The following is a 12,172-nucleotide window of genomic DNA, read 5'->3' as shown; positions in this document are numbered from 1 at the left end:
AGGAACATACATATCAATAACTACCTTAAATGTAAATGGATTAAATGCTCCAACCAAAAGATAAAGACTGGCTGAATGGATACCAAACAAGACCCATACATATGCTGTCTACAAGAGACCCACTTCAGACCTAGGGACACATACAGACTGAAAGTGAGGGGATGGAAAAATATATTCCATGCAAATGTAAATCAAAAGAAAGCTGGACTGGGCACTCAGGCCCCACCCCACTCCACCAGGGCCGCACTCCCGGAAGTGCAGTGGGGTCATGCATAGGATCTCCTGGAGCAGATGGTCAGCATCAATTCACAGCATGTGGCTCAGCATGTGGCCGAGTGTCTGGCACCAGGCATCCTGGAGCCAGACTGACTCGGTTGCTGAGGCAGTGTCATCCCTGACCATTGCCGACGTGGTCCTCGTGGCCAGCGAGAGCCTAGCCCCGGAGCTCCCGGAGCCCCCTCAGAGGTTCATCCGCTTCTTCCCCGACTGCAGCGCCAATTACAACAAGGCCAGGAAACTAGACGCACACCTGTGCAAGAACACGGGGGAGGGACTGTTTGTTTGTGACCATGAAGGGTGTGCCAAGACCTTCGTCAGGGACTATGACCTCACCCGCCAAGCCCTGTTCACACTGGAGAAAAGCCCTTTGTACAGCTAGCGGCTGTGATCAAAAATTCAACACAAAATCAAACTTGAAGAAACATTTTGAAAGCAAACATGAAAACCAGCAAAAACAATATGTATGCAGTTTTACGGTTGTAAGAAGACCTTTAAGAAGCATCAGCAGCTGAAAATCCATCAGTGCCAGCACACCAATGAACAGCTGTTCAGGTGTACCCACAAAGGATGTGGAAAAAACTTTGCTTCCCCCAGCAGTCTGAAGTGACATGGGAAGGTCCACGAGGGCTATATATGTCAAAAAGACTGTTCTTTTGTGGCAAAAACATGGACAGAGCTTCTGGAACATGTGAGAGAAACCCATAAAGAGGACATAACGTGACGTATGCCAGAAAATATTTAAACGCAAGGATTTCCTGAAGCAGCACATGAGAATTCATGCCCCAGAGAGGGGTGTGTGTCGGTGCCCCGCGGAAGGCTGTGGCTGCACCTAAACCACCAGGTTCAACCTCCAGAGCCACATCCTCTCGTTCCACAAGAAGTAGCACCCGTTCGTGTGTGAGCACACTGGTTGTGGCAAGACATCTGCCAGGAAGCAGAGCCTCAGCAGTCAAGCTGTTGTGCATGACCCTGAAAAGAAGAAAATGAAGCTCAAAGTGAGACCATCTCGTGAAAAATGGAGTCTGGCCTCTCGGCTCAGTGGGTACACCCCTCCTAAAAGGAAACAGGTCCGGGTGTGTCTTTGTCCAGAAATGGGGAGTCGCTGAACTGCACTGAGAGCAAGGTGCCCTATGCTGTGGTGACGCTGGCCTCAGCTACACACCAGGCTGTTTTGTTTGAAGGACTGCAGACCAGCCAGCTCAGTTATTTTCTCTCAGAAGCACGTTTTTATTAAAATCACTGGTGCAGAGCATTAGGGAAAAAAAAAAAAGTAGAGTAGCAATTCTCATATCAGACAAAATAGACTTCAAAATAAAGACTATTACAAGAGACAAAAAAGGAAACTACATAATGATCAAAGGATAAATCCAAGAAGATATAACAATTGTAAATATTTATGCACCCAACATAGGAACACTTAAATACATAAGGCAAATGCTAACAGCCATAAAAAGGGAAATCAACAGTAACACAATAGTAGTAGGGGACTTTAACACCCCACTTTCACCAATGGACAGATCATCCAAAATGAAAATAAATAAGGAAACACAAGCTTTAAATGATATATTAAACAAGATGGACTTAATTGATATTTATAGGACATTTCATCCAAAAACAACAGAACACACTTTCTTCTCAAGTGCTCATGGAACATTCTCCAAGATAGATCACATCTTGGGTCACAAATCAAGCCTTGGTTAATTTAAGAAAATTGAAATCATATCAAGTATCTTTTCTGATCACAATGCTATGAGATTAGAAATCAGTTACACAGAAAAAAAACATAAAAAACACAAACACATGGAGGCTAAACAATATGCTACTAAACAACCAAGAGATCACTGAAGAAGTCAAAGAGGAAATCAAAAAAAACCCTAGAAACAAATGACAATGAAAACACGATGACCCAAAACCTATGGGATGCAGCAAAAGCAGTTCTAAGAGGGAAGTTTATAGCAATACAATCCTACCTCAAGAAACAAGAAACATCTCAAATAAACAACCTAAACTTATGCCTAAAGCAATTAGAGAAAGAAGAACAAAAAACCCCAAAGTTAGCAGAAGGAAAGAAATCATAAAGATCAGATCAGAAATAAATGAAAAAGAAATGAAGGAAACAATAGCTAAGATCAATAAAGCTAAAAGCTGGTTCTTTGAGAAGATAAACAAAATTGATAAACCATTAGCTAGACTCACGAAGAAAAAAGGGAGAAGACTCAGATCAATAGAATTAGAAATGAAAAAGGAGAAGTAACAACTGACACTACAGCAATACAAAGGATCATGAGAGATTACTACAAGCAACTATATGCCAATAAAATGGACAACCTGGAAGAAATGGACAAATTTTTAGAAAAGCACAACCTTCTGAAACTGAACCAGGAAGAAATAGAAAATATAAACAGACCAATCACAAGCACTGAAATTGAAACTGTGATTTAAAATCTTCCAACAAACAAAAGCCCAGGACCAGATGGCTTCACAGGCGAATTCTATCAAATATTTAGAGAAGAGAAAACACCTATTCTTCTCAAGCTCTTCCAAAGTATAGCAGAGGGAGGGACACTCTCAAACTCATTCTACAAGGCCACCATCATCCTGATACCAAAACCAGACAAAGATGCCAAAAAAAAAAGAAAACTACAGGCCTATATCTGTGATGAAAATAGATGCAAAAATCCTCAACAAAATACTAGCAAACAGAACCCAAAGCACATTAAAAGGATCATACAGCATGATCAAGTGGGGTTTATCCCAGGAATGCAAGGATTCTTCAATATACACAAATCAATCAATGTGATAAACCATATTAACAAATTGAAGGAGAAAAACCATATGATCATCTCGATAGATGCAGAAATAGCTTTTGACAAAATTCAACAATGATTTATGATAAAAAGCCTCCAGAAAGTAGGCATAGAGGGAAGTTACCTCAACATAAAAAAGGCCATATATGACAAATCCACAGCCAACATCATTCTCAATGGTGAAAAAGAGAAACCATTTCCACTAAGATCAGGAATAAGACAAGGTTGCTCACTCTCACCACTATTATTCAATGTAGTTTTGGAAGTTTTTGCTACAGCAGTCAGAGAAGAAAAAGAAATAAAAGGAATCCAAATTGGAAAAGAAGTAAAATTATCACTGTTTGCAGATGACATGATACTACAGATAGAGAATCCTAAAGATGCTACCAGAAAACTACTAGAGCTAATCAATGAATTTGGTAAAGTAGCAGGATACAAAATTAATGCACAGAAATCTCTTGCATTCCTATACACTAATAACAAAAGATCAGAAAGAGAAATTAAGGAAACAATCCCATTCACCATTGCAACAAAAAGAATAAAATACCTAGGAATAAACCTACCTAAGGAGACAAAAGACCTGTATGCAGAAAACTATAAGACACTGATTAAAGAAATTAAAGATGATACCAACAGATGGAGATATATACCATGTTCTTGGATTGGAAGAATCAATGTTGTGAAAATGACTATACTACCCAAAGCAATCTACATATTCAATACAATCTGTATCAAACTACCAATGGCATTTTTAACAGAACTAGAACAAAATATTTCACAATTTGTATGGAAACACAAAAGACCCCACATAGTGAAAGCAGTCTTGAGAAAGAAAAATGAGCTGGAGGAATCAGGCTCCCTTACTTCAGACTATACTACAAAGCTACAGGAATCAAGACAGTATGGTACTGGCACAAAAACAGAAATATAGATCAATGGAACAGGATAGAAAGCCCAAAGATAAACCCATGCACCTATGGTCACCTTATCTTTGATAAAGGAGGCAAGAATATACAATGGAGAAAAGACAGTCTCTTCAATAAGTGGTGCTGGGAAAACTGGACAGCTACATGTAAAAGAATGAAATTAGAACACTCCCTAACACCATACATAAAAATAAACTCAAAATGGATTCAAGACCTAAATGTAAGGCCAGACACTATAAAACTCTTAGAGTAAAATATAGGCAGAGTACTCTATGACATAAATCACAGTAAGATCCTTTTTGACCCACCTCTTAGGGAAATGGAAATAAAAACAAAAATAAACAAATGATACCTAATGAAACTTTAAAGCTTTTGCACAGCAAAGGAAACCATAAACAAGGTGAAAAGACAACCCTCAGAATGGGAGAAAATATTTGCAAACGAAGCAACTGACAAAGGACTAATCTCCAAAATATACCAGCAGCTCATGCAGCTCAATATCAAAAAGACAAGCAACCCAATCCAAAAATGGGCAAAAGACCTAAATAGACGTTTCTCCAAAGAAGATATACAGACTGCCAACAAACACATGAAAGGATGCTCAACTTCACTAATCATCAGAGAAATGCAAATCAAAAGTACAGTGAGATATCACCTCACCCCAGTCAGAATGGCCATTATCCAAAAATCTACAAACAATAAATGCTGTAGAGGGTGTGGAGAAAAGGGAACCTTCTTACAGTGTTGGTGAGAATGTAAATTGGTACAGCCACTATGGAGAACAGTATGGAGATTCCTCAAAAAACTAAAAATAGAACTACCAGATGACACAGCAGCCACACTACGGGGCATATACCCTGAGAAAACCATAATTAAAAAAGAGTCATGTACCAAATTGTTCACTGCAGCTCTATTTACAATAGCCAGGACATGGAAGCAACCTAAGTGTCCATCAACAGATGAATGGATAAAGAAGATGTGGCACATATATACAATGGAATTTTACTCAGCCATAAAAAGAAATGAAATTGAGTTATCTGTAGTGAGGTGGATGGACCTAGAGTCTGTCATACAGAGTGAGGTAAGTCAGAAAGAGAAAAACAAATACCATATGCTAACACAAAATATGGAATCTAAAAAAAAAAAAGGTTCTGAAGAACCTAGGGGCAGGAGAGGAGTAAAGACACAGACATAGTGAATGGACTTGAGGACACGGGGAGAAGGAAGGGTAAGCTGGGATGAAGTGAGAGAGTGGCATGGACATATATACACTACCAATGTAAAATAGATAGCTAGTGGGAAGTAGCCACATAGCACAGGGAGAAGAGCTTGGTGCTTTTTGTCCCCCTAGAGGGGTGGGATAGGGAGGGTGGGAGGGAGACTCAGGAGGGAGGAGATATGGGGTTAGGTATATGTATAGCTGATTCACTTTGTTATGCAGCAGAAACTAACACATCATTGTAAATTATACTCCAATTATACTCCAATAAAGATGTTAAAAAAATAAAAATAAAATAAAATTCTTATTTATTTATTTATTTTCACGGTACGCGGGCCTCTCACTGCTGTGGCCTCTCCTGTTGCGGAGCACCGGCTCCGGATGTGCAGGCTCAGCGGCCATGGCTCACGGGCCCAGCTGCTCCGCGGCATGTGGGATCTTCCCGGACCGGGGCACGAACCCGTGTCCCCTGCATCAGCAGGCGGACTCTCAACCACTGCGCCACCAGGCAAGCCCTACAATTCTTTTTTAAATTGCACTTATTTTAAAAGATCCATTTTACTTAATTTAAAAAAATTTTTTTAATCTGGACCATTTTTTAAAGTCTTTAATGAATTTGTTACAATATTGCTTCTGTTCTATATTTTGATTTTGTGGCCATGAGGCATGTGGGATCTTAGCTCCCCAACCAGGGATCGAACCTGCACCCCTTGCAGTTGAAGGCAAAGTCCTAACCACTGGACCACCAGGGAAGTCCCTAAAGATCCATTTTAGATCATTACATTTGAAAAAGTTAAAAATACTTAAATTTAGAATGAAAAAATCAAAATCATTAAAAAGCACAAATTATATAGAATAGCAGTCTTCACAGAGAAGGCAGGTGGGAAGAGGGATTGAAATGTAGTAAGAGAAGATTTTTGACAATAAGGGGTAGGAGAAGAGAAAATAAATGAATTAAGATAGTTTGAGAATAGCCAGTTTTAGGCAAAATTTAGATGAATTATAATAACAGTCAAAAAGTTAAGGTGGACTGAACACTTATCATGTTATATGTGTAATGTTTTCCATTTAATTCTCAAAATGATCCCTCAAGATGGATGCTATGGTTTTTCCTGTTTTCAGATGAGGAAACTGAGGCACAGATTTGTTTCTTAAGGTCATAGAGCTTTTAAACTTTTGAGTCTGTGTCAGCCTGAAGAAGTTGGGGTTCATGTTCTTGAAGACTCTGCTCTGCTGTTCGGTCTGCCGCTCTTCTACCTCTGTGTTTGCCTGCCAATGTTCCATTCTGCAGGGTCATGTTCCATGGAGATAGCTGGTCAGATACTTTTCCATAATGATGTTCACTCACTGACTCCACTTCCTCACCTCCGTTTGCCTGATCAACCCTGCAATCTCACCACTTTTTATAAAATAACTTTGTATTTTGAAATAATTTGACTCACTCTGGTGGTGCAGTGATTAAGAATCCGCCTGCCAATGCAAGGGACATGGGTTCGAGCCCTGGTCCGGGAAGATCCCACATGCCATAGAGCAACTAACCCCATGCGCCACAACTATTGAGCCTGCACTCTAAAGCCTGCAAGGCACAACTACTGAGCCCATGTGCCACAACTACTGAAGCCCATGCACCTAGAGCCCGTGCTCTTCAACAAGAGAAGCCCCTACTCACCACAACTAGAGAAAGTCCGCGCACAGCCATGAAGACCCAACGCAGCCAAAATAAATAAATGAAATAGTTTTACTCACAAGAAGTAACAAAAATAGTCGGTATTATAAGTATTTTTTTAATTTTAGCCATTCTAATAGGTGTGTAGAGGTATCTCCCTGTAGCTTTAATTTGCATTTCCCTAATGGCTAAAGATATTGAGGATTTTTTCATGTCCTTACTTGCCATTTATATATGCCTGGCAAAATATCCCTTCATCTTTCGTCTATTTTCTAACTGGATTGTTTATTTACTGCTGAGTTTAGAGAATTCTTTACACATTCTGAATACAAGTCCACTGTGAGGTACATGATTTGTGGCTTATCTTTTCATCAGAGCAAAAGTTTTAATTTTGGTGAAGTCCAATTTATGGATTTTATTCTCTTAGGGATCATGTCTTTGGTGTCATGCCTAAGAACTCTCCTCCTAACTCCACATCATGAAGTTTTCCTCTTACGCTTTCATCAAAAAGTTCTAGGTTTTGCATTTCATATTTAGATCCGTGAGTTATTTTAAGTTTTTATAAGGTGTGAAGTTTAGGCCAAGGTCCTTTTTACTCTTGCCTGTGATTGTCTGATTGTTCCAACACCATTTGTTGACAAGACTATCTTTCCTCCCCACCAATTTTAAAAAACTACTCTCACCATGGTTGCCAACGGTGTCCTATTTTCCTAATCGAAGCAACAGTGGCCTGTAATGAATTTTAGCAATGTAGTATTGATGTAGACGGTGTGCTTCATAACAGAGTGACGCCAGGAGTTCACTCACCTGGATGTTGAGAGGATGGAGGGGAGTGCTGGTCCCAGCCACCACCAATGGAGGAATGACACACATTCAGGGATGGCGGGAGTAGCCCTGCCTCTGTACATGCCCTGCTCAGGTAGAACAAACCAGGTCTGTCCACACATCCTTTTCCAAACTGTGATAGAATACAATCTTTCCAGAATATTTTCCACCTTTACTTCTTGAAATAAGACAATGTTGTAGTTTTAATTTCTACTTTTACAATGATTTTTTTCCCATTGCAAAAGTTATATATGCTCATTGTAATACATCTGAAAAATATTAAAATACCTCCTCCTCTTCTTTTTGCACTATCTCCTCCTTCCCTCCTGTTCTCCCTCTTCCAGCTCCTTCTCTTCTATTTTCTTCTGCTTCTCCTCATTCATGGGGATGATACACAAAGACCTTGCAATAGTGTCTACTTCTGTGGAAGAAGAGGAAATAAGAGTGAGTGGCTGAGGTACATCGATGGATAGATACAGAAGTTGGAGCGAATATGTAAGAAGTTAACATGTTTAATCTTGGTAGTAGGGATACAGGAGTCTCTGTTCTATTCTGGTCTGTAGGCTTGAAATGTTTCAGGAATAAAATGAACGTGAATAAAAACCCTCAAGGCATTCACTTTCAGATGAAAAGACACTAAACATTTATCACCTTTTTTATTAAAATACACTGACAGGATGTCAGAAGCAAAGTAGCCCCACCATCCCAGAGATGGTTGAATGCTGCTCTTTACTGTTTAAAATGCACCAGTACTGTTATTAAATGACATGAAAAATAAGAGAATATAATCTATTCTGGATGTTTGGGGAGGTGATGGATAGGAGATGGATGATATTTTCTCTTGCTCTTTTTATAGGCATGCTATTTCTTGGCAAATGTGACAGAATGAATAAATGACCTGTATGGCAATTTTGGGAAATTTCCCGATGTGTTAAGGTAATAAGAACAGGCAAGTGAGCTGACTGCAAGCTATTAGCTCTGCAGGTCAGAATTGCCCTTCAGAGTCAAGTCACAAATTTTATAGAAGGTTTTCTAGGTTTAGTTTGCTGGTGGGTCTGTTACATTCAAATATGTTCCTTTCTGCCCCCCCATCTGCCACCTGATTAGGCTCCAGAGACTTAATATTGAAGTATAAATATTAATAGTTTCTAAAGACGGAGGTGTCTATCTAAAAGGTGTAGCATTTTAAATTTGTACTGTATAGTGGTGTCCATGTATTAAAGTGAAGCAGAGAATTAGCGCAATCATTTAGATGACTGAAGAAAAAAAATTTACAAGTCTCCAGTTACCTGGACATTTCCAGCTAAATCTATTTTTGGTACAAAATATTCAGAAAGTTACTTAATCTATATATGTCTGTGCAAAATGATGTCAAACGAGACTTGTTTGCCTGTTCCTGAACACATCATTTTACACATATGCTTTTTTTTTCCCCTTGGAAAAATGAGAGCAATGCTTTTGCTTGGAAAATTTTCCTAATGTTGGAATCTTTTCTCACCTTGGACAAGTCTCTTACTCCCTCTGAACCTCCCTTTCCTTGGCTATAGATTGTAGGGTTTGGTCTTTATGAACTTTAAGCTACCTTTTATCTTCATGCTTGTAAATAAAAACCCTTATGAGTTCCCCCTCCTATTTTAAAAAATAAAAACAATAAAAAAATTTTTTTATGGTCCTAACTAGATCTGTGAATTTGGGGATTAAATCAGCATATAGATGGGGTTTAAAGCCAAGACTGACTGAGACTTCATGAAATTCCCAGAGAAGTGAGGTAGAACAAAGAGGGCAAAGGACAGAGCCCTGGGGCACTCCAGTGATTAGAGGTTAGAAAAAGGAGCAGGAACCAGCAAAGCAGACTGATGGAGCAGCCAGAAAGGGAGAAGGAAAACCAGGAAAGAGTGATGTGAAGCCAAGGGAAGAAAGTGTCAGAGAAGAGGGAGTCACCAGCTGTACCAGACCCTGGGAGGGGTGGGGGGTAAAGGGAGGACTGAGAATTGATCATTGGATTCAGCAAGTCCAAGTCCCTGGTGACCTTGACAAGAGCAGTAAGAGTGGATTCGAGAAGAGAAATCGAACACAGAAGTATTGACACTCTTTGAGTTTTCTTGTAAAAGGAAGGAAAGAAATGAGTAGTATTTAGAGGAATAAGTGGAATTGAGAAAGGATAAAACCAATTTTTTTAAGAGCAGTTTTAGGCTCACAGGAAAATTAAGAAGGTACAGGGATTACCCCGCCCTCATGCATGTATGCATAGCCTTTCCCAGTATCAACATCCCCCACCAGGGGGGTGTTATAGGCTCAAGGAGTGCATGTTGTTACAGCTGATGGACCTGTATCTACACATCATGATCACTTAAAGTCCATAGTTTACATTAGGGCTCACTCTTTGTGTTATATATTCTATGGGTTTGGACAAACGTCTAATGACAAGTATCCATCATCATAGTATCCTACAGAGTATTGTACATATAGTACCATACAGAGTATTTTCGCTGCTCTAAAACTCCTCTGTGCTCCACTGATTTATCCTTCTTCCTCCTCTCTGCTCCACAAAATCCCTGGCAACCACTGATCTTTCCACTGTCTCCAGAGGTTTGCCTTTTCCAGAATGTTGTGTAGTGGGAATCATGCAATATGTATGTAGCCTTTTTCAGATTGGCTTCTTTCACTTACTAATACGCATTTAAGTTTTCTTCATGTCTTTTCATGGTTTGATAACTCGTTTCTTTTTAGCACTGAATAATATCCTTTGTCTGAATGTACCAGTTTGTTTACTGAAGGACATCTTGGTTGCTTCCAAGTTTTGGCAATTATGAATAAAGCTGCTGTAAACATCTGTGTGCAGGTTTTTGTGTGGACATAAGTTTTCAACTCTTTGAGTAAATACCAAGGAGTGCAACTGCTGGATCATATGGTAAGAGCATGTTCAGTTTTGTAAGAAACCACCAAACCATCTTCCAAAATGGCTGTATCATTTTGCATTCCCACCAGCAATGAATGAGCGTGCCTGTTGCTCCATATACTCTTCAGGATTTGATGTTGTCAGAGTTCCAGATTTTGTCGATTCCAATAGGTGTGTAGTGGCATCTCATTGTCGTTTAAATTTACATTTCTCTGATGGCATATGATGTAGAGCATCTTTTCATGCTTATTTTTCACCTGTACACATTCTTTGGTGAAGTGTCTAAGTCTTTGCCTCATTTTTTAATTGGGTTCTTGGGTTGCTTTCTGTTGAATTTTAAGACTTCTTTGCATATTTTAGATAACAGTCCTTTATTAGATGCATCTTTTGCGAATATTTTCTCGCAGTCTATGGCTTGTCTTTTCATTCTCTTGACTCTGTCTTTCACAGAGCAGTTTTTAATTTTAATGAAATTCAGCTTATTATTTCTTTTATGGATTGTGCCTTTGGTATTATATCTAAAAAAGTCATCACAATACCTAAAGTCATCTAGGTTTTCTCCTGTGTTATCTTCTAGGAGTTTTATGGTCTTGTGCTTTACATTTGCATTTTGCATTAGGTCTATGATATATTTATAATTAATTTTTGTGAAAATGATATAAGAACTGTGTTGAGTCTTTTTTTTTTTTTTTTGGTATGTGGATATCCAGTTGTTCCAGTCCAATTTGTTGAAAAAACTATCTGTTCTCCACTATATTGCTTTTACTACTTTGTCAAAGATCAGTTGACTCTACGTGGTCCTATTTCTGGGCTTTCAATTCTTTTGTGTTGATCTGTTTGTCTATTCTTTCACAAATACCACATTGTCTTGAATACTATAGCTTTATACTGTCTTTTTTTTTAATGTTTTTTAAAAAATTAATTTAATTTAATTTATTTTATTTTTGGCTGTGTTGGGTCTTCATTGCTGCATGCAGGCTTTCTCTAGCTGTGGCGAGCAGGGGCTACTCTTTGTTGCGGTGTGCAGGCTTCTCATTGTGGTGGCTTCTCTTGTTGTGGAGCATGGGCTCTAGGTACCCTGGCTTCAGTAGTTGTGGCACACAGGCTCAGTAGTTGTGACTCCCGGGGTCTAGAGTGCAGGCTCAATAGCTATGGTGCACAGGGTTAGTTGCCCCGTGGCATGTGAGATCTTCCTAGACAAGGGCTCAAACCTATGTCCTCTGCATTGGCAGGCGGATTCTTAACCACTGTATCACCAGGGAAGCCCTATACTAAGTCTTGAAGTTGAGTAGTGTTGAGCCTCCAGCTTTGTTCTGTTCTTCAGTATTGTGTTGTCTATTCTGATTCTCTTGCCTCTCCATATAAACTTTAGAATCAGTTTTTCTATATCCACAAAATAACTTGCTGGGATTTTGATTGGCCTTGCCTTGAATCTATAGATCGAAATGGGAAGAACTGACACCTTGATAATATTTAGCCTTCCTATCCATGAACATGGAATATCTCTCCATTTATTTAGTTATTCCTTGATTTTGTTCATCAGCGTTTTGT

At 39.2% G+C, this 12,172-nt stretch overlaps 1 pseudogene across 1 annotated transcript; it reads left to right on the top strand.

Annotated features, from left to right (window-relative positions):
- The first annotated feature begins 325 nt into the window (after positions 1-325).
- Positions 326-1,513, top strand: LOC309830528 (transcription factor IIIA-like; annotated as a pseudogene). Its single transcript has one exon. The product of its transcript is annotated as a transcription factor IIIA-like (transcript).
- Positions 1,514-12,172: the final 10,659 nt, after the last annotated feature.

Source organism: Grampus griseus (assembly GCF_964374135.1).
Source record: "Grampus griseus genome assembly, chromosome: 12".
In the NCBI taxonomy this organism is placed as follows: domain Eukaryota; kingdom Metazoa; phylum Chordata; class Mammalia; order Artiodactyla; family Delphinidae; genus Grampus; species Grampus griseus.
The sequence above is the reverse complement of the archived record's forward strand: the minus strand, read 5'-3'. Positions and strand labels throughout refer to the sequence as shown.